The sequence below is a fragment of the Typopeltis vanoorti genome, chromosome 5 (assembly GCF_054136105.1).
Source record: "Typopeltis vanoorti isolate ZY-2024b chromosome 5, IOZ_Tvanoo_1.0, whole genome shotgun sequence".
In the NCBI taxonomy this organism is placed as follows: domain Eukaryota; kingdom Metazoa; phylum Arthropoda; class Arachnida; order Uropygi; family Thelyphonidae; genus Typopeltis; species Typopeltis vanoorti.
The window spans coordinates 140,732,240-140,752,794 of NC_143553.1; the positions used below are offsets into that span (position 1 = coordinate 140,732,240).

Sequence of the window (20,555 nt, forward strand, 5' to 3'; positions counted from 1 at the left end):
AGACCTGGGTTCGAATACCGTCTAATACGCGAAGATTCTTTATAAGAGTTTTTCAACTGAAATGGAGCTATTCTGTCTCATACGAAGGTGGAGGTTTTTCATCCGGAAAAAAACAGGCAAAAGGCTCGGGGGAACACGCAGTTTCCAGACATAATACACTGGCCTTCATAGTCTTAGTTGCTTTGTCAGTAAATCAAAAGTAACCAAACAACTCATTCGTAGAAACTGTAAAGTGGTTCAAGATTTTTATTCTCTTAAAAGTGCTCAGAACTTGAAAGCGCTTGTCCTGGCAAAAAGGAGAAAGCATATAGCATAATTTTGTGAAGTTTCCCATTTTCTTGAACTGGAAAAATAATAATGAAATAAGAAAACAATAATAAATACCAAAACAAATAATAATAATAATAAAAAAAAAAAAGATTTCGAAGCCTGTATGCGTTTCCCAGTTGTCTGTAATATTGATTTTTTTTAAAAAAAATTAATTACTTGGATATTTTCATAGAGAACTATTGGGAAGCTACTGCAAATGTCATGGTTTTCCTCTTTTCATGTGTTATAGCAGACTATTTATTCCGCAATTAAAATTTGTTTAAAAGAATTACATCAATTTTTAAACAGTTTAGGATTTAGTGGTTTTCTTTATTTTCGATGAGGCTTATTTCAAGAAGGAATTTGTTTTTGTTTTTTTATCTATGTGAAAGAGGCGAAAAGTGTGTGAATCAGACATGGAGTGTTTATTGGAATATTGTGTAATTCATGTGATTTGATGTGCAATAAACTGTTTTCCTATTTCATAAAGTTATTTTTAAGGTAATGTACATGTATATATTTCATGCAGCTATTTCTTAACGTCACGTTCTAGATTTATATGTTGCAATGTTAATAATGACGTTGCAATTTGTATTTGTTTACTTCAATCGTTTTTCTCTTGCAGTGTATTTTTCATTTTAAAGCAAATTAAAGTTGGTTTATTATCTTCAAATATACTCATGGCAGAATTTTTGATCAGTTTCTATATAGAATTATACTTTTGATCTCCATTTAGGTTGTTGACATTGTCATACCCTGAAAACACGTGGAATTCAGACATCAGCACTTGCCCAACCATAAGTACTTAAACGTACGTAAAATCTAAATCTGCAATGTATATCTGAGACATAATTAAAATGGTCTCCAATATAGATCAAGTAAAATCGGCATCATTAAATGCATTCTGAAAATAACAGTTGCCATCAACAACCGGCGTGTTTAATTGGTTTTACTAACTGAACATACACCTTACGAGACATTCACATCATGTTGAATAAAAACTGAACAGCATGTAAGGCAAGGCGAACTATTTTTCTTGGAAAATAACCCAAATGATTGCATGAAATGTTTGTCAGAATCTGCGCAACGAGGAGATATTTTGTATTATTATTATTATTATTATTTCTTATACAAGATTTTATATATATGTGTCCCATAACCAAGGTACTTATTAAATAACACATATTAGAAATCTTTGCTTGAAAAGTGTGGTGTGACGCCTCCCCCAGATATGTGTATTTAAATCAGTACTAGCTGGATCTTTGATATCCGTTCAAAATTAAATAGCTACACAAAATATTGCATGCTGAGCAGCTTAAGCTAGAGAAGCTACAGCTTAATACCTCCAAAAAACTATTAAACTTAAAATTTATTGAGTGGAGGGTGCTCTTAAAGGTTATAGTTTAGGGCCACAGCAACCTTAAATCTTGTTCTGACTGTGAGGCTTAATTACCATAACATTCCCTTATCAACTTGTCTCTATCATATCATCCCTCTTCCTCCTGTCCACTATACTGTAAATTGCATCTTTTCAACCTTTCCTCATATTCTACAGTTCAGATCAGAAAATATCTTAGTTAGTTGTCTTTGGACTTTTTCCAACATCTCTTCATTCTTTTGAAAACCAGGTGACCAAATCTGTGCACAGTAGTCCATGTTGTTTGTTCCAGAATTTGTTGTGTTGTTGTCACAATTTTGGGAGCATGTCCTTGAAATTTTAGATCCTTATCTACTATCACCCTAAGATCTCTTATTTCCTCCACCTCCAACAAATATTAACATATTGACACAGTATTAACTAGAAAGAACGTATTATAAAAGCAAATGAGTGTGGACTTTTTTGTGATGAAAATATTTCTGTTACCCATTATAACAGGATTTTTCTTTCCAGATATTTGAAATTTTCTTCTTGAAAAGCAGACCAACGTACTGTGTATGCACATTTAATGAACAGTACATTAACCTGATATTCTTGATTGCTTTTTCTGTAATTCCAAACCAGTCTCAGTCTGTCTCCATGTAGGACAGAAAATAATAATAACAATAAATATTAATTCAATGTAAATATATTTTGTTGCAAAAAGTAGAGTTATCAAGAGAAAAGTTTCTTATTTTTTTTATTATTATACTTCTGACTTCATGGAGCCAGAAGACTCATTGCAGGAGATCTGTTATTCACACAATACCCATCATACCTCTCCTAATGGACAATGCTTCATTTACTGATGAAGCATAACTACCTCTGGCAATCCATTCTGCCCACTCACTACCCTCTAAGCAAAATATCTTATCTTGCTAGCTTATTTTCTTATTATCTTATCTTATCTTACACAATTTCCATGGATGACTCATCATTCTCTCCCTTCCTGCTATGTACTAAAAAAGCTTCATTGTCAATCCTATGAAATTCCTTTAATAACTTATATGCTTCTATCATGGCTCCTCTTTTTTATGCCTATCAGCTAATTTTTAAGTCCACAGACTGTCAATGTATTCTCATAGAGAGCATTCCATACAACTGCCACAATCTTTGTCACTTGCCTCTGGATCCTTTTTTTTTTTTGATGAAAAAAAAAAAATTTCATTTGCACACCATTTGGCAATTCCTATAGGTAGAGATGACTTGCTAATGCTTCTGCCTGGTATCTCAACTTGGGCCTGGCTCCCACTGAAGAGACCTCAATAAAGGTCGAAACTAGTCTGGGTAGTGGCCCTTCCCTTAATGCATAACATTAGACATATCTGCAAGGAGATGTGTTTTACATTATAGGAGATACTGAGACAGGAGTTGTTGGTAGCTTGCTCCACCTTTGCAACGAGTTGCCCTGGTATTGTACCACCTTACCCCAGTCCTGAAGATACTTTCAGGCGCAAACTTTGTTTGCTCACACTTGGATAAAGGATTAAACTAAATTTATTATTTTCATCAGCCTCTGGATCCTCTTCCACCACTTTTTCATCCCCACAGAATCAGGATGTTCAGATCTACACAGTGGTCCAGATATGACCTTATTAAAGCCTTACAACCATGTATAGTACGCCCACAGATTCGAGACCCTTCGACACTTGTCACAAAAAGTGCATGTCACAAAAAGAAGAATCCATTCCGATAATAGGGTAATCAATCCATCTTCTGGGATAAGTTTGTTTATTATTACAGGTTAGAAAATTTAGCTTTTCTTTTACAAATAGTGTAGTTTTTAAACTAGTACAGCGACAGACAAGAAAGCACGTGATTTCGCATGTTGGCGACCAATTTGTACATCCTTCATTTCTGTCTTCCCTTCAGCATGAATCGACTATTCTTGGCAGAAAGCCAAGCAGAGCTCTACAAAGTGTGCACATACTATAATCTGATGTGTTGTTTTGGCTACCTTTGCCATATGACCTCTAAACTATCTACAATCGTGACATATTTTTATTATCATTATTCCTCCATCTTACTTATTGTGAGTGGAAATTTTGCTTCTTTCATTCCAGTAATCTGTTTCACTCTCCTATCTCTCATCCACCATCCATATATACAGAATTGCTTTTTGATAGCTTTCCTCATTGCATATTAGTCACTGAGGAAAGGTACTGGATGCAGGCCTCTTGCCAGTTATATCATCATCAATGTCCATTAGATGCAGTTTTCGCTATTTTCTTCTATTTCCTTATATGCTACTATAAGTCTTGTAAACACTTTCCATGTTACTCCTTTACGTCATCTATGAACTCATATGTCCTTGTCATCCTTATGTGTTTATGCCGTACGTTCTACTGAACAGTATACATTGGAATGAAGAAATAACATTTGGGAATAAGGAAAATGAATTTCTTGAGTTCATGAGAGACAACTATCTCAGACAGCATGTAAAGGAGGGCATGCGAGGATTGAGAGTTTTAGATCTGATCATTTCATCAGAGGATGTAACTGTGAGTAGAGTTTTTTACTTCTCTCGAGTTGTTGAGAGTGATCATGAAGTGACCACCTGGGTTGTGGCTGGGTTGTGTCATGCAAACTTCTGTGAGGAGCGGATTGATATGTAAGTACAAGGCTGATGATCATGAAGCTTAGAGACAGCTTGGAGCTATAGCATGGAATGAGGAGCTGAGCGACTAGGAAATAAATGCTGCTTGGGACCTGATGAAGAAATACATAATAGCAATGTGCAAATGTATTCCTGAGGTCAAAAGGCTGAATAAGGCAGGTCTGAAATGGATTAAGCATGAAATCTGGAAAAAGAAAGTACTTTGGAAGGAATACTTTCTTTGAAGAAAGTATGAAGAGTATAAAGAACAAGCCAGCAGATGACTCAGCTAGTAAGGATAACAAAAGTAGAGTTTGAGCAGAAATTAGCAAATCAGGCCAAGAAAAAATCCTACAGAGTTTTCTAGATATGTGGCAAGTAGAAGGAAGAATCATTATGGTAAGATGATGTTAATGGATGAAAATGGTACAATGCTAGCTTCTGCAGAAGACATTGTTGAGGTACTCAGTGATCAGTTTATAAGGGTATTTCATCCTTATCAGGGTGAAATCATGAGAAACTCGAGTAGAGAGAACATAGGAGAGGATGGCTTAATTATGAGTGAGCAGAAGATATATGAGGAAATAAATAACCTTGATGTCAATAAGACAATTGGATTTGATGACATATCACCACATATCTTAAGGGAATGCCCCAGGGAATTGGCAGTAGCATTGCCGTACTTGTTTATTAAAAGTTTTATTTCTTATTCTCAGCATAGATTCCAAGATTGTGGAAAGAAGGTAAAATTGTTTCACTGCATAAAGGTGGTGATAAGGCTGTGGCTACAAATTATAGGCAATCTGTATATCTCAAGTTATGGTGAAGGTACTAGAGAGATTGGTGAGAACTTAGAATACAGAAATGGATACAGAAACCCATGATAACAACCACAGTAATCTCTGTGGTTGTTATCATGGGTTCGATAAAGAGAGATCATGTTTTACCAACTTACTTATGTATTATAACAAGGTAATAGATGTCTTGGACAAGGAAGATGCATTTATAGTGATATACTTAGATTTTGCAAAAACCTTTGATAGACTGCCACATGACAAGCTCTTAAATAAAGTGAAAGAAATAGGATTGGATAACAGACTAGTGAGTTGAATCAGTGACTGGCTATCAGCTAGGTATCCGAAAGTTGTAAATGGGAGTGCAGTGCCCTGAAGGAGAAGAGTCACTAGTGGTGTTGCTGCAGGAGTCTGTATTGGGCCATTGTTGTTCAATTTGCATATTAATGATATTGGGATGGATTTAACTGATGACATGCAGTTTTTTTTTTTTTTTTTTTTTTTTTTTTTTTTTTTTTTTTTTTTTATGTGGTTACCACCCATGAAAGGTTATTATTAAACTTGGACATGGATGTTTGCGATAGTCTGTGAAAATACTAGTGGTGGTGGTTGGCAATAGATGGAGTTTGTGTAGATGATGAAGGTTGTAGAGTGGGTGCTCTCGATCGGATGGGGTTGGATATTAGATGTGCATTGGATCGGAGACTGGCTGTCTGATAGGTATCAGCAAGTTGTGTATGGAGGAGCAATATCCCAGAAAAGGAAGGTCGCTAGTGGTATGCCTCAGGGGTCTGTCTTAGAGCCATTACTGTTTAACATGTATATTAATGATATTGGCAAAGATTTGAATGGAGATATTCAGTTGTTTGCAGATGATACAAAGTTGAGACAAATTATGAAGAGTAGAGAAGATGTGGCCTTACAAAAAGACTTGAATATCATTAATATACAGGAATGGGGATGCGAGTTCAATGTTGCAAAATGTAAGGTTTTAAAATTTGGGAAACAAAGATGGGATGCAGACTTTATGCTTCGTGAGGATATATTGTCGGAGGTGGAGGAAATAAGAGATCTGGGGGTGATAGTGGATAAGGATCTGAAATTTAGACGACACATAGCCAAAATTATGAAGACAACACAAAGGCTTCTGGGAATGATGCAGAGGACACTGACTTTTAGAAGTAGAGAGATTCTTGTTCCATTGTAAAAGGCTTTGATTAGGCCACACATGGATTGTTGTGCCCAGATTTGGTCACCTGGTTTTCAGAAGGACGAAGAGATGTTGGAAAGAATCCAGAGGCGACTGACTAAGGTAGTTTCTAACCTCTGGAATGTCGAGTATGAGGAAAGATTGAGGAGATGCAACTTGCAGAGTCTGGTGGACAGGAAGGAGAGGAGAGATGTGATAGAGACCTACAAGTTAGTAAGGGGTTGTTATAGGATCAATGTTGGAAAAGTTCTACAGAAAACAGTGGGAGATCAGGAGAGAGCCAGAAGTCATCCCTGGAAACTGTATAAAGAGGGTATGAATAGGGGAGTGAGAAGCAGGTTTTTTGCATGCAGAGTTGTGAATGATTGGAATGCCTTGCCTGAGAGTGTGGTGTCGGCAAAGAATTTGAGTGCTTAAAGTATGGTATGATGAGCTGTGTGTATGATAAAAGAGCCTCCTAGATGAGGTGAACCAAGATGAGTATTTGACTCCATGGGCAATAATAATAATAAATTATTGTACATTTGTACCATGGGTGGGCTAAGGATTATTTTTTTGTAATTTTTTTATTTATTTTTTCATAGTCTGGAAACCCTGCTCTAGAGACCAAACATGGAACTTTTTCAGACCACTTCAGGCCTCCAATAAGTGGGGCGGTGGTCTCACACTGGGCGATAAAATTCTTCTTCCAACCTAAAATATGATTCAAAATTGGGCAGAACAGATACAAGCGAATGTTATGGCTTTAAAGGATGACTTGAATAGATTGCATGAATGAGCAGGTAAGCAGAACTGTCAGTGTAAGGTTTTGAAATTTGGTAAGCAATGATGAGATGCAATGTATACACTTGGTGGGGAAACTTTAAACCAGGTAGAGAAGATGAGAGATCTGGGAGTGGTGGTGGTGGTGTAGGACAAGGACCTGAAGATCAAAGGCCACGTTTCACAAGTTGTGAAGACGTCACATCATCAGTTAATGGTAATGATACAGAGGTTCCTGATGCGCAGAAATAAAGAGGTTATGATGTCATTGTATAAGGCTTTGATCAGGTCTCATATGCATTATTGTGCACAAACTTGGTCACCTGATTTTTATGGTGACAAGGATATGTTAGAAAGGGTCAAAAGAAGATTCACTAAGGTAATCAATAGTCTTTGAAATGTGGAGTATGAAGGCAGATTGAAAGAATGTAAATTGCAAAGCCTCATGAATACCAGGAGGCAGGGGGGGGGGAGATATGATTGAGACAAGTTAGTCAGGGGTTGTTATTAGGTTGACCTGGAGAAGATTCTCAAAGAATTGGAGAGGGAAAGTTTATTTTTCACTTGGTTAGAGTATAATAAATTTAGTTTAATCCTTTATCCAAGTGTGAGCAAACAAAGTTTGCGCCTGAAAGTATCTTTAGGACTGGAGTAAGGTGGTACAACACCAGGGCACTCCTTGCAAAGGTGGAGCAAGATACCAACACTCCTATCTCAGTATCTCCCATAATGCAAAACACATCTCCTTGCGGATATGTCTAATGTTATGCATTAAGAGATGTTATGCATATAGTCTACATATACATATAGTCTGTATATGCATATAGGGTGTTATGCATATAGTCTGGGTTGTGGCCCTTCCCTTGGTTTTGCATATAGGTAGAGATGACCTGCTAATGCTTCTGCCTGGTATCTCCACTTGGGCCTGGCTCCCACTGAAGAGACCTCAATAAAGGTCGAAACTAGTGTCTAGGTTGTGGCCCTTCACTTAATGCATAACATCGTATGCATTATGGGAGATACTGAGATAAGAGTGTTGGTAGCTTGCTCCACCTTTGCAAGGAGTGCCCTGGTGTTGTACCACCTTACCCCAGTCCTGAAGATACTTTCAGCCGCAAACTTTGTTTGCTCACACTTGGATAAAGGATTAAACTAAATTTATTATACTCTAACCAAGTGAAAAATAAACTTTCAACATCTTTCTCTAAATGCAGAGTAATTTATTAAAAAAGGGTGGCACACCGTTTGGCAGCTCCTATAGGTAGAGATGACCTGCTAATGCTTCTGCCCGGTATCTCCACTTGGGCCTGGCTCCCACTGAAGAGACCTCAATAAAGGTCGAAACTAGTCTGGGTTGTTGCCCTTCCCTTAATGCATAACATTAGACATATCTGCAAGGAGATGTGTTTTGCATTATGGGAGATACTGAGATAGGAGTGTTGGTAACTTGCTCCACCTTTGCAAGGAGTGCCCTGGTGTTGTACCACCTTACCCCAGTCCTGAAGATACTTTCAGGTGCAAACTTTGTTTGCTCACACTTGGATAAAGGATTAAATTAAATTTATTATAATTGGAGAGGGAGTTAGAACAAGAGGCCATCCTTCGAAATTGTATAAGGATTGGGTGTGAGCAGAGGAGTGAGAAGTAGGTTCTTTGCATGGAGAGTGGTTGGTGAGTGGAATGCATTGTCTGAGTGTATTGTGAATGTAGACACATTGAATTAATTTATTGCATGATTTGATGAGCTTTTTGTGTGGACGATGTACACACACACACACACCAAGTGTATGTGTGTACATCCCACAGTGAGTCTTATTCCATGGATGTCAGATGTTAATAATATTAATGCCAGTTTTTTTCAGTGTGTTAAGGATATATAATTTTTGGAAATAGTACAGAGATGTGGTGGTGGAAATGAAATTAAAGTGAATGATCAAAACTCATTCTTTATATACGTAAAATGAGGAATACAGCTGCATATGATTATAACAAAAAAAGACTAACAGAATTTGTGTATATGTGTATGTCAACCTCAGACATGAAAGATTGAACTATAGTATCATAGTGATGTTGTGGCCAAAGCAAGCCAGAGAAATTATTATAGCATTCTCTGGCTATGCTTAAATCAAAAGTTCTACACCTTGTACCCCTAATTGTTAAAATGAAACATTTATTTAACAAAATACATTTCTAGGTCCCTCAATATAATTTTCATTCTGCCTTATCACTGTTGCCCATATGGGCAAGTCTTGTACTAGTGTCATCAGAGCTTGTTAATATTCGGTGTCAGTTCACTTTAACAGAAACCTTGTCAGTTGTAGCAGAGCATTTCTCACAGAATGGTTCTTTCCACTTAGAGAACAGATTAGAAAAGAGAACACTCAGAGAGGTCTGCAGGCACAGGTCAGGTCAAGACTACAAGAGAGGTGGGGACATGAGAAAGCCCTTGTCGTCCATACTTTTCCATAAGATCAGATACTTCGTGGGAAATATGGGGCCCCATGTTTCCCACGAACATGTCATCAGTGTGTGCAAAATTGCCCTGAGTTAGAATTCTTCCTCTATTTTAAGCAGGGGAAGATAACAGTTTACTTCTGGTGGTTTTATCCATAAAAGGATGGGAACGATTGAAAAATTAGAAGTGAATGAAGAAATTGTATTTAGAATGCTCAGTATACTTTAGATAGCCAAGCAGCTAAGACTTGAAGAAATTTTATCGCATGTTAAGGAGCTTACAAAACCATTTCGCTAGCTGTTTAACGAAAGTCTTTACAAAAAGAGTTTCTTTTTGTAAAGACTTTCGTTAAACAGTTTTTTTTTTGGAACAAGTGCATGCACATTTTTGCCTGGAATCTGACTTAACAGCTGATATAAAGGTGGAAACATTTACATCATCCCATTGGCCACGCACACATATTATTATATATTATTATTATTTCTGATACCTCCAAGGAGTCCGAAGACTCATCTTGGGAGGACACCTACAGCTGTTTCAACCACTACACCGGACCTCTACTATGAATCATCTCCATCAACACCATCTACTGGCCACCTACACCGCCACCACAACTAGTATTTTTTGTCTGTAAATTGCGTGTTCTGAAGGGCCGATTTGTCTGTATACGGGATGAAAAACCCGACTTTCCAGGAGAAAAAACCCTGCTACCTTCGTATGAGATCGGCTAACTCACCTTCAATTGAAATTGTCCAGATATAGATTCCTCCCGTCACGACGAGAATCGAACTTAGGCCTATTCCAATCAAAGGGCGCAATGTACCGTCATTCTTCCAATTGCGCTACGGATGCGCTTAATATAGGGTGTGCATCTTTTGAAGTGAACATTATAGACAAATTATTGTGGTAGTTGGAGGTAATGGAAAAGTGACCATAGCAAAAAATATAATGAAACGACTTTGCCAGCTCTTCCATTATGTTTTCATTACAAAGGTAGAAAGAAACAGCACTTCTATATATGGCAGTTGGAAAGAATAAAGAAGTGGATGAACCGTCAGGTGTTTGAAAGTAGACTTGATAGTAATGAAACATTATTATTATTATTATGGACCTTTTACAACCTTGTGTGGGGGGGGTGAATTCACATAAAAACTTATGTTAAACTGGTGTTTATTTATTTCGCCACCTTTTTTCAGCTTATTCAAATTTTCATGAATAACCATGTCATTGATATGATATCTAATAATTCTCACTAGCTTCACATCATCTGCAAACAACTAAATACCTCCCTGACATCCATGACATTAGCATTAACATAAAGGTTGGATAATAACGAGAACTCCTTCGTTGATTGTATTCCCCCCCCCCCCTCTCTCTGTACAGTTAGACAGCCAGTCCAATCCACTAACCTGATACCTAAACCCATATTTTGCAACTTAAATACCCACTTGTTGTGTGGCAGCTGTCACATTATTTTCAAAATTCATAAAAGTACAGTGTATGCATTTTCCACATCAACCACTCTTGTTACTTTATTTTAAAAGGCAACAGATGACTGAAACAAGAATGCCCCATAATTAAACCATGTTGACTGTCAGTTTAGTATGAGTCCTTACTAATTTCTTTGAAATCATAACATCATTTCTCCTAAGGGAGAAACACAAATTGGTTTTTATCACTCTTTTTGTAAAGACTTTCGTTAAACAGCTAGCGAAATGGTTTTGTAAGCTCCTTAACATGCGATAAAATTTCTTCAAGTCTTAGCTGCTTGGCTATCTAAAGGGATATATTTCATCGATACTCTACTACATCAAATTATGTAGCTTTTAAACATGCTCAGACCAAAGCATATTATATGAGATGTCAGAGTTAGAAACAATCTTGTATCCAATTTACGTCTATCAGTCATACAACCAGTGAAAAAATTGTATGGGATAAAATCCGGAAAATGAAGGCATAGAACACAACATTCCATCTATTCTGGAACATGTATAGTTGTTGAACTCAACTTGTTACAGATACTTTAGGCAGATACTCTCCTGGAATGTGAGGAACAGCTTCCTATTCTCCTAAATTTTTGGTATTGAAAGAACAACAGGAGAAACAGTGGCTCAGCTTTTTTTACAAATGTGTTAGAGCTATACAATCAGGGCCGGCTCTACTGACAGTGCAAGACGTGCATTTGCACGGAGCGGCAAAATTCCCTGTATACAATCAGCCAGTCAAGGAACTAAAAAGAGCACTTTTATTCTGGTGATGGTGGTGGTTGGTGATTGATGACCATAAAAGAGAAAAGTACTGTTCATGAGGGAAGATTTAAGCGTTGTTGGAGGTAGAGAAAAAGAATAACTAAAGAGACCTTTCTTTTAGGCTTGCACGGTGATCCGAATGCATTTTTTTAAATTATGGAGACAACTACCGTGTTTGAATAAAAACTTTAGTTTAATATAACTAAAATCTACAATTCGACGTCGTTTCGACCTTTATGTCAAGGTCATCTTCTGGAGCGTACAAATATACACAAGAAACAAGCTATACTACAATCAAACTGGTTCGTTAAAGACACTGACCAACCGCTACCACAATTGTTGGCCTGACCTCTGGTGAAAAAATAAAAAATAAAAATTATACATCAACGCTAGAGTCCTGTTATTTGTGTTGTCTACTATATACATATATTAACATTATTCCAGCCAGTTGGAGTGGAATGGTTTCTAATACTAGCGGATTGGCTAGAGTCCTGACTTATGTTGAATCTTTCATATTAGGTTGGCTGAATGTGTGCCATCCAGATCCTTGGAATTTTCATACCATCTTTGTTATTGATATTTGGGTTGTTTATCAGGATTTTGCAGGATTCCTTAAATTTTCTCAAGAAAATTTAAGGAATCCTGCGAATTCCACAAATTTTCTTGAGAAAATTTAAGAAATCCTGCGAAATCCTGATAAACCACCCAAATATCAATAACAAAGATGGTATGAAAATTCCAAGGATCTGGATGGCACACATTCAGCCAACCTAATATGAAAGATTCAACATAAGTCAGGACTCTAGCCAATCCGCTAGTATTAGAAACCATTCCACTCCAACTGGCTGGAATAATGTTAATATATGTATATAGTAGACAACACAAATAATAGGACCCTACCGTTGATGTATAATTTTTATTTTTTTATTTTATTTTATTTATTTTTTTTTTTTCACCAGAGGTCAGGCCAACAATTGTGGTAGCGGTTGGTCAGTGTCTTTAACGAACCAGTTTGATTGTATATTTGTATGCTCCAGAAGATGACCTTGACATAAAGGTCGAAACGTCGAATTGTAGATTTTAGTTATATTAAACTAAAGTTTTTATTCAAACACGGTAGTTGTCTCCATAATTTTCAAAAATAACTAAAGAGACTTCATATGTTGATGAAATGTATCGTCTCTGAATAGTTTGTGGGCTTTATTTGTGAATTTTGGGCTTTTTGTTGGGTTGTTCTTTTTTTTTTGCGTCTGCAAAAGATCAGTATGTATTGGTTTCATTTGTTGTATGTAAGGAAATATTTAAAGGTGAGCCATTAAGTATTTTTCAACCCATGGAAGGAGTGTAAGTCTGTAGTGCTAGGGGTGTGAAATGATATATATATAATTTCAGTCACAAGATTTTTCAGAGCAGCACTGTGTAAATTGTTTGCTGCATTTTTCTGCCATATATTCATCAGTACCATTGAAAATACGTGTGATCATGTGATCTTCACTTGGGAGGTAGCAAAACGTGGAAATTCTTCCAGTTGGAAGGAATACATGTGGAACTACAAGGCAGTTGATTATGATACACTTATGAGGCACTTGAAGCAGTACCATAGCATAAAGATCTGCAAGGAAAAGATGTTCATAGTGCATGTGGGATAGTCAAGGGGTATCTGGAGGAAGCAACATCACATAGTATATCACATAGGGTAGGAATTAGGTGGATGGGCAGTATCATTGAGCATGACCTGCAAACAAAGAAAATGTTGTGCAGGATATATAAAGAGAAAGATGACTGGCTAACTCATGAACAGTACAGGGATCAAGCAAGAAAGGTGACCTGTATCGTAAGGAAGGCAAAATCAGATTATGAGAAGAGATTTGCCAACAGGCAAAAGGAAATCCCAAAGAGATTTTTCGTTATGTGGCAAGGAGGAGGGAGAATGACTATGGAAGGATAACTTTAGTAAGTGCAAATGAAAGAGAGGTAACAGATATTAAGCTACTGAGTGATCATTTTGCAAGGATATATCATCCAAGTGAAGATATTGTTATGACAGGGACTGGTGTGAGAATAGAGGTTGAAGAATTGGAGGTACTTACTGTCCGACCACAGATCCGAGACCCTAGTCTGGCAACCTGCTAATAAGAGTCAATTCATGCTGAAGGGGAAAAAGAAATAAAGGATGTACGAATTGTCACCAACTCGCAAAATCACGTGCTTTATACGTAAAATTTTCCAACTGTTATACAAGCAAAATAGTTACCACTTTAAAAACTATAATGTTCATAAAAGAAAAGTTAATTTTCCAACGTGTAATAATAAACAACTCATCCCACAAGACGGATTGATTACCCTATTATCGGAATGGATGCTCCTTCTTCTGACATTGCAGAAGTGTCGAAGGATCTCTCATCTATGGGCGTACAGTAGTATATTGCGGAATCTGAATCTAAATAAATATAGCTGGGATTGGATGGGATATTGGCTTGTGTTTAATGAAACTGTGCAGGGAAACAGGCAATACCTTTGATTAGGCTGTTTAATTAAGTCTCAGCTCTGGCAAAAGTCCCAAGAGAGAGTGAAAGGAGAGTAAAATAATTGCTTTGCATGAAAGAGGATCAAAGTCTGTGGTAGCAAATTATAGACTAATTAGTATCTCAGTAGTGATGGTAAAAATACTAGAAAGGTTGGTTTAAAAGAGAATTCAGAAATGGATGAATAAGAATGTGAGGTGTGACTATTAAATAATGAGACTGGTTGCAAAAATGTGGTTTATTATTGCAATTGTACAACTTAATTGTTATTCCCTTTGACATATTCCCCCCTCCTCTATACACCATTGCATATGAATTTTCATTGTTGGAAGCAGTGCTGCAAATCATCAGGAGTTATTTGTTTCAGTAGTGCTGCCGTTTTCTCCTTTATCTCATCCACTGACTGAAAATGGGTGCCCTTCAATTTTAACTTTGGAAAAAGTTCAAAGTCGCATGGAGCTGTCTGGCAAGTAGTGGATGGTCCAACACTGGGATCTTATCAGCCAGATACTGCTTTACAGACAGTGCTCTGTGAGCTGGAGTGTTGTCCTGATGAAGAAGCTAAGCGTTGTTCTTCCTCAGATCGGGTCTTTTCTTCCTCACTTGTTCTCTCAGCTTGGCCAGAACCTCAAGGTAATAATGTTGGTTAACTGTCTGACCATCTGGTACCCATTCAACCATTACCATGCCATTGATATATTTAAAAAAAAAAAAAAAAAAACGTTCAGCGTTGCTTTCAGTTTTGACTTGCTCATTCTTGCTTTTTTCATTCTTGGTGACGTGGAAGTTTTCAAGTACATCAATTGTCTCTTTGTTTTTGGATCGTACTGGAAAATCCATGTCTCATCACATGTGATGATCTTCTCCTGCAAGACTAGCTCCACTGTCAGCCGCTCCATGATGTCAGTGTAAATTTGTTCCCAGATGTCTTTCTGCTCCTGAAACAAGTTTTTGGGAATCATTGTGGTGCAGACTTTGTTCATGTTCAATTGCTCATGCAAAATTTGTCATACTCCTTATCAAAAAAATGCACCATTTCTGCTATCATCTGAATGCTTAATTGGCGATTGTTGCAGACAATTTCATTAATTTTTGCAACGTTTTGTTCGGTTCCTGCCATTACAAGGCGCCCCAGTCGTTCGTCATCTTCAACATTTTCTCGACCTTCAGCAAAGCATTTGTGCCATTCAAACATTCACACATGTTTGAATGGCACAGTTTCAAACACTTGGTCAGCAATTTCTTCAATTTCACAAGGAATTTGAGATTAATGTGCTGCTCGAGTTTAATGTTAGACATTATTCTGGCAAAGCGACTTCATATGTGTTTCTTTTATAACTGCCTACAGACTAACTATGAGCAACAGTGAACAATGCTTATCTCAACTGCTTCTAGAACCTTCAAGGTCATTCACGGCACAAGCACATCCCACTGCTATGAGTGCATGAGTCACGATGCAGGTTGTCTCGTTATTTAATAGCCACACCTCATATGATACTCTATGAGGGACAGCATGGCTTTGCGAAGGTAAGGTAATGCCTTAGTAATCTATTAACCTTTTAATATAGGGTGACAACTGAGTTGGATAAAGGGAATGGCTACATTATAATACCACTGGATTTTGCAAAGGCATTTGACAGAATACCACATGGAACTCTGTTATGCAAACTGCAACAAATGGTGATGGATATACAGAGTGATCAAAGTTGAAGCTGAGCTGCATTGAATGTTTCAATTCTAATTATTCATTTCACCTAAAGATGATGCCTTAGGACTATTGCCCACTTTTGTGTAATCTATCTGCCACGTGTTGGGTATTGGGTATCCATTGCATAGTTTTGTTTATGATAGTAGTTTCCCAGGAGCAATAAATTGTTATTTTGGAATGTTATTTTGCCTGTCATTCTTATGCAAATATTGTGGAGAAGTGTTGTCAAAAGTATCCCAACCTCTGGTGTTCCTCAAAATTCAACAATTACGAGATCAGTGAAATGCTTTTGGGAAACTGGATCAGTTGCAGACAAACAGTGGCATGGAAGACATTCCATTTTGACTGAGGCTAAAGTGACTGCAGTACATGGCATGTTACAACATTCACCTTCAAAGAGTCTTAGAAAACTCTCTGCACAGACAGGTTTGTCATATTGGCAGTACTTGGAGAACCATCAAACATAGTGTCAGAAATTGAAACCACCGAATAAGGAAAAATATATTGTGTATTGTAGGTGGTGTGATCATTTATTGAAGAAAATGGAGTTTGTAAGCTGGCAGTGTTGAAGCTTGGTTCCACCTAAGCGGATACGTTAATAGCCAAAAATAACAATTTGGTCATGGAAAAATCTTTGTGTTTTTCATGAAACGTCCTTGCATTCTCTGAAAATTGGAGTCTGGTGTGCAGTATCATGCTGTCACATTGTCTCACCCATTTGTTTTGAGACATTGAACAGTGCACTGTATCAAGGCATCATCATCGTGGCTCTCCTTGAGATTGAAGAACGTGATTGCTGTTTTCAGCAGGGTCATACATCAAATGAAACAATGCAATTTTTGCAAGAGTTTTTTTGGTGAGAGACTGATTTCTAAAGGACTTTGGCCACCACTGTTGCCAGATTTGTCACCTCCGGATTTCTTCTTATGGGGTTACCTGAAAGTTAAGGTGGGAATGGAGTACACACTAACAAGCAGAGATAAGGGAGTTATTGCTCCTCTTGATAAAGCCTTGATACATCTGCATCTAGATTACTATACTCAGGTCTGGTCAACTGAATTTCTTCAGAATGTGGAAGTGGCAGAGAGGATCCAGAGGCAAGTGACCAAGATTTGCCAAAGTTGGTTGATAGGCAGAAAATGGGGGGGGGGGGTTATGATAGAAACATTTAAGTTACTTAAAGGATTTTATAGGATTGATGCATGGGAAGTGTCTCAGCACTTGACTAGAGGGAGCAGAACAATAGGTCAACCCTGGAAGTTTGATAAGAGTAGTCAGCGAGGGCATGAAGACTAGATTTTTTGCTTGTGATGATGGAGAGTGATGAATGAATGGAATGGGTTGGCTGAGTCCATTGTAAGTGCTTTGTCTGTTAATAGTTTTAAGGATAGGTACGATAGACACTATGTTGATAGTTGGATCTCCCGCAATGAGTCTTAGGACTCCATGGAGGTGCTACAATAATAATAAGGAGCACTCATTAAAGTGATCCTTTTGTAGTCACTCTTCCTTTTACTTCCCACATAGTGAAAAAAAACTCTTTGGAATTTCTTTTGCCCTGCTCAGGTAATTTTTTCTCATAATTTGATTTTGCCTTTCTTACCATGCTATTCACCTTTCTTGTCTGAGCTTTGTGTAGACTCATGAACTTTCTGAAACCTTCCACCATATTTTATTTTAAGCTCCTGCTTAATGATACTACTCATCTATCACCTGAAAAAAGCAATATCAGTCTGATATTGCTTTTTTCAGTTACTGTTTTACTATTTCCCATGCACTACTAACATCTGTCCCTTTCAGATTCTTATACCATGGCTTCAAGCTGCCTCCTAAGTTTGTCATAATGACCTTGTAGTTCTGTATATACTCCATTCTTAAGTGAAAAATACCTGGTTTCACAATATCCCAAGTCAAGACCACGTTATCAGTTTCCCCAATCAAAAGTAATATGGCTACCCTCTTTATGGACAGGTCTTTTGTTCTGTGACCACCAGCTCCAACACTGTCATATCCTGAGTCCCCTCAGTCACATGCTGATTCAAGTAATTATCTCTTAGTGTACATATAAATTCCATTTCCTTCCTGCCATGTCATCTTTCCTTCTTGCAATCTGTTTCTCTGAAGTCGAAGTTTCCATAATAATTACTCGACTTGCACTTGTGCTAATTTGCTGATACATGTCTTCCACATGATTCCTTGCACCTCCTCCTGGCCTATAGCTGCAACTAACTGTATATTTTTTCCCATTGGCTTCTATTTCACACTAGATTGTCTCAAATGAACTACCATCCACACACCTGTCTCCTACTCCTTTTGGCTCTATTTAATCCATAAGTCTTTTTTTGTAAAAGACTTATGGAGCATCTATAGAATAAAAAATCATTAACAGATATGTATCATTACGTTTCAGCTTCTGTGTTAAGACCATCATCATAAGTAGCTATATATACACTCCCAGTATATACAGATACATAAGCTTATAATATTGTAAGCAGTAAACTGTCAGAATTTAGCTTACTAACCATAAGACAGGGGTGCCTCCTGGTTGGGAAAGCATATTACATAATAGATAAAAGAAGAAAACTTATCCAATGTTTCAAAGTAACAGTACAAACTAAGAAAACTAAAACTCTTGGTTGGTTCAACATCAACCAGGAATGTGTTCAAGAACTCAACTGCTGAAAATATGGTTCTTCAATTAATTTAGTACTCTCTTAACCTTTTAAGAGTCTAATATTCAACTCAAAAATTTTCTTCTTTTATCTATTATGTTATATGCTGGGAAAGCATATAACATAATAGATAAAAGAAGAAAACTTTAAATGCTAAGAAAGCATATAACATAATAGATAAAAGAAGAAAACTTTTGAGTTGAATATTAGACTCTTAAAAGGTTAAGAGAGTACTAAATTAATTGAAGAACCATATTTTCAGCAGTTGAGTTCGTGAACACATTCCTGGTTGATGTTGAACCAACCAAGAGGTTTAGTTTTCTTAGTTTGTACTGTTACTTTGAAGCATTGGATAATTGTAAAGCTGTCGCTTGATTATAGGATGCCTGAAACCAACACCACTAAGAGACCTGTATACTTTGGCTGGTACTGCATCCCCTTCAATTTAAAGATCTGCATTCTCAGCTGAAGAAAGAAGCAGACAAATAAATGATGAACACCACCCACTATTTGGCCAGACCACAGTGCCCCAAAGACTAAGATGCTGACATAGCTTCCTAGCAACTACTGAACCACCTAAAAAAACCCTCCAAAGACAAGACTTCAACAATGGCTTGCACTATACTCTGATAATAATACTGGTATTCCTACAGCCGAAACATCTTCCAAGTGGTGCCCACTTGGACTGGAATACTTGGAAAAGCCTCAACAGACTTCGAACAACAGGATGCTGCAAAACAAAACCTCATCAAATGGGGCTACCTCGCTGGACCAGATAATTGTGAGTGTGGACAACCCAGTCCATGGGAACACCTTTTCTTTCTTGTCCCCTTCTTCAATCACCTTGCACAAAAGAGGACCTTGTATCTTGCACAGAAAGAGCAGTTGATTGCACAAGATACTGGAGGAACATCTGACCGTATTTATTGTATATAACTTATGTATAGTTTCTTTTTTCTTCATATTTTCCTTATTATTTCCTGTATAATTCACCTACCAAATTTAAGCTGTTCTCATTTGTAATGTATCCTAATTTGTTGTAAATAATGTTGTACTACTTACTTACTACTGTACCACTTGTGTTTGGATACGAAATAAATAAATTGGATAAGGGAAAACTTCAGGTAGTAATTGAGAACCTGGTAAAGAAGGGCACTTTAATGATATCAGTCGGCATGCTTTCAGCAGAGCTCGAATTGTCAGTAACAAATTATTTCTGACCATCCTGTTTACTAGCAAAGTATACATAGTAGCACTTCACAGTATAAATGAATAAATTTACTAAGCTGCTAAAATTTCATTGGATTTCCAACCAGCATCTTCAGAGCACACAAACAATTTGTTATAAAACACAGAATGCTCAACTAGTTAGTTGCAGAAACAATTCAAATTGTAACAGAAAAATGGAACTAATGTCCTATCATGGCACTCTCTAGAGTTGTATAAAAGGAAATTTATTCTAAGAAGTCAGAGTAAATGTAGTACAATAGTACCTTGGATGTGCTAAGGATCAGATCATACAGAGCTCTTCTCTAAAGAACAACCATCGACATCCAGTACACTGGGAAGCAAAACTTGTCTACCATCTAATGGATTTTACAACCATTAGATGGTAGACAACCACTAATCCAATCTGCCCAGCTAATTGAGGATTGAACTTTAGAAGCCACAATGTATATTGGGGAGGGGGCTGCATGCTCCATTGGCTGAACCATATTGGAAGAAGTGAAGAAGACAGGCAGTTTTGCATGATGCTGGATAGAAATTTAAAGTTTACAGAACACATTCAAGATAATCCACAGATTGCTGCCAAAATAGGGTAATAAGACTCGGATCATAGTATCACACGTGTGTCACT

General features: G+C 37.2%; 1 protein-coding gene across 1 annotated transcript in view; it reads left to right on the plus strand.

Annotated features, from left to right (window-relative positions):
* The first annotated feature begins 518 nt into the window (after positions 1-518).
* LOC150106878 (uncharacterized) overlaps positions 519-20,555 on the plus strand; it is an 85,685-nt gene continuing 65,648 nt past the window's right edge. The window contains exon 1 of the mRNA XM_090392787.1: positions 519-810. The gene's annotated coding sequence lies outside the window, so the exon portion shown is untranslated. The remainder of the gene's footprint in view (positions 811-20,555) is intronic.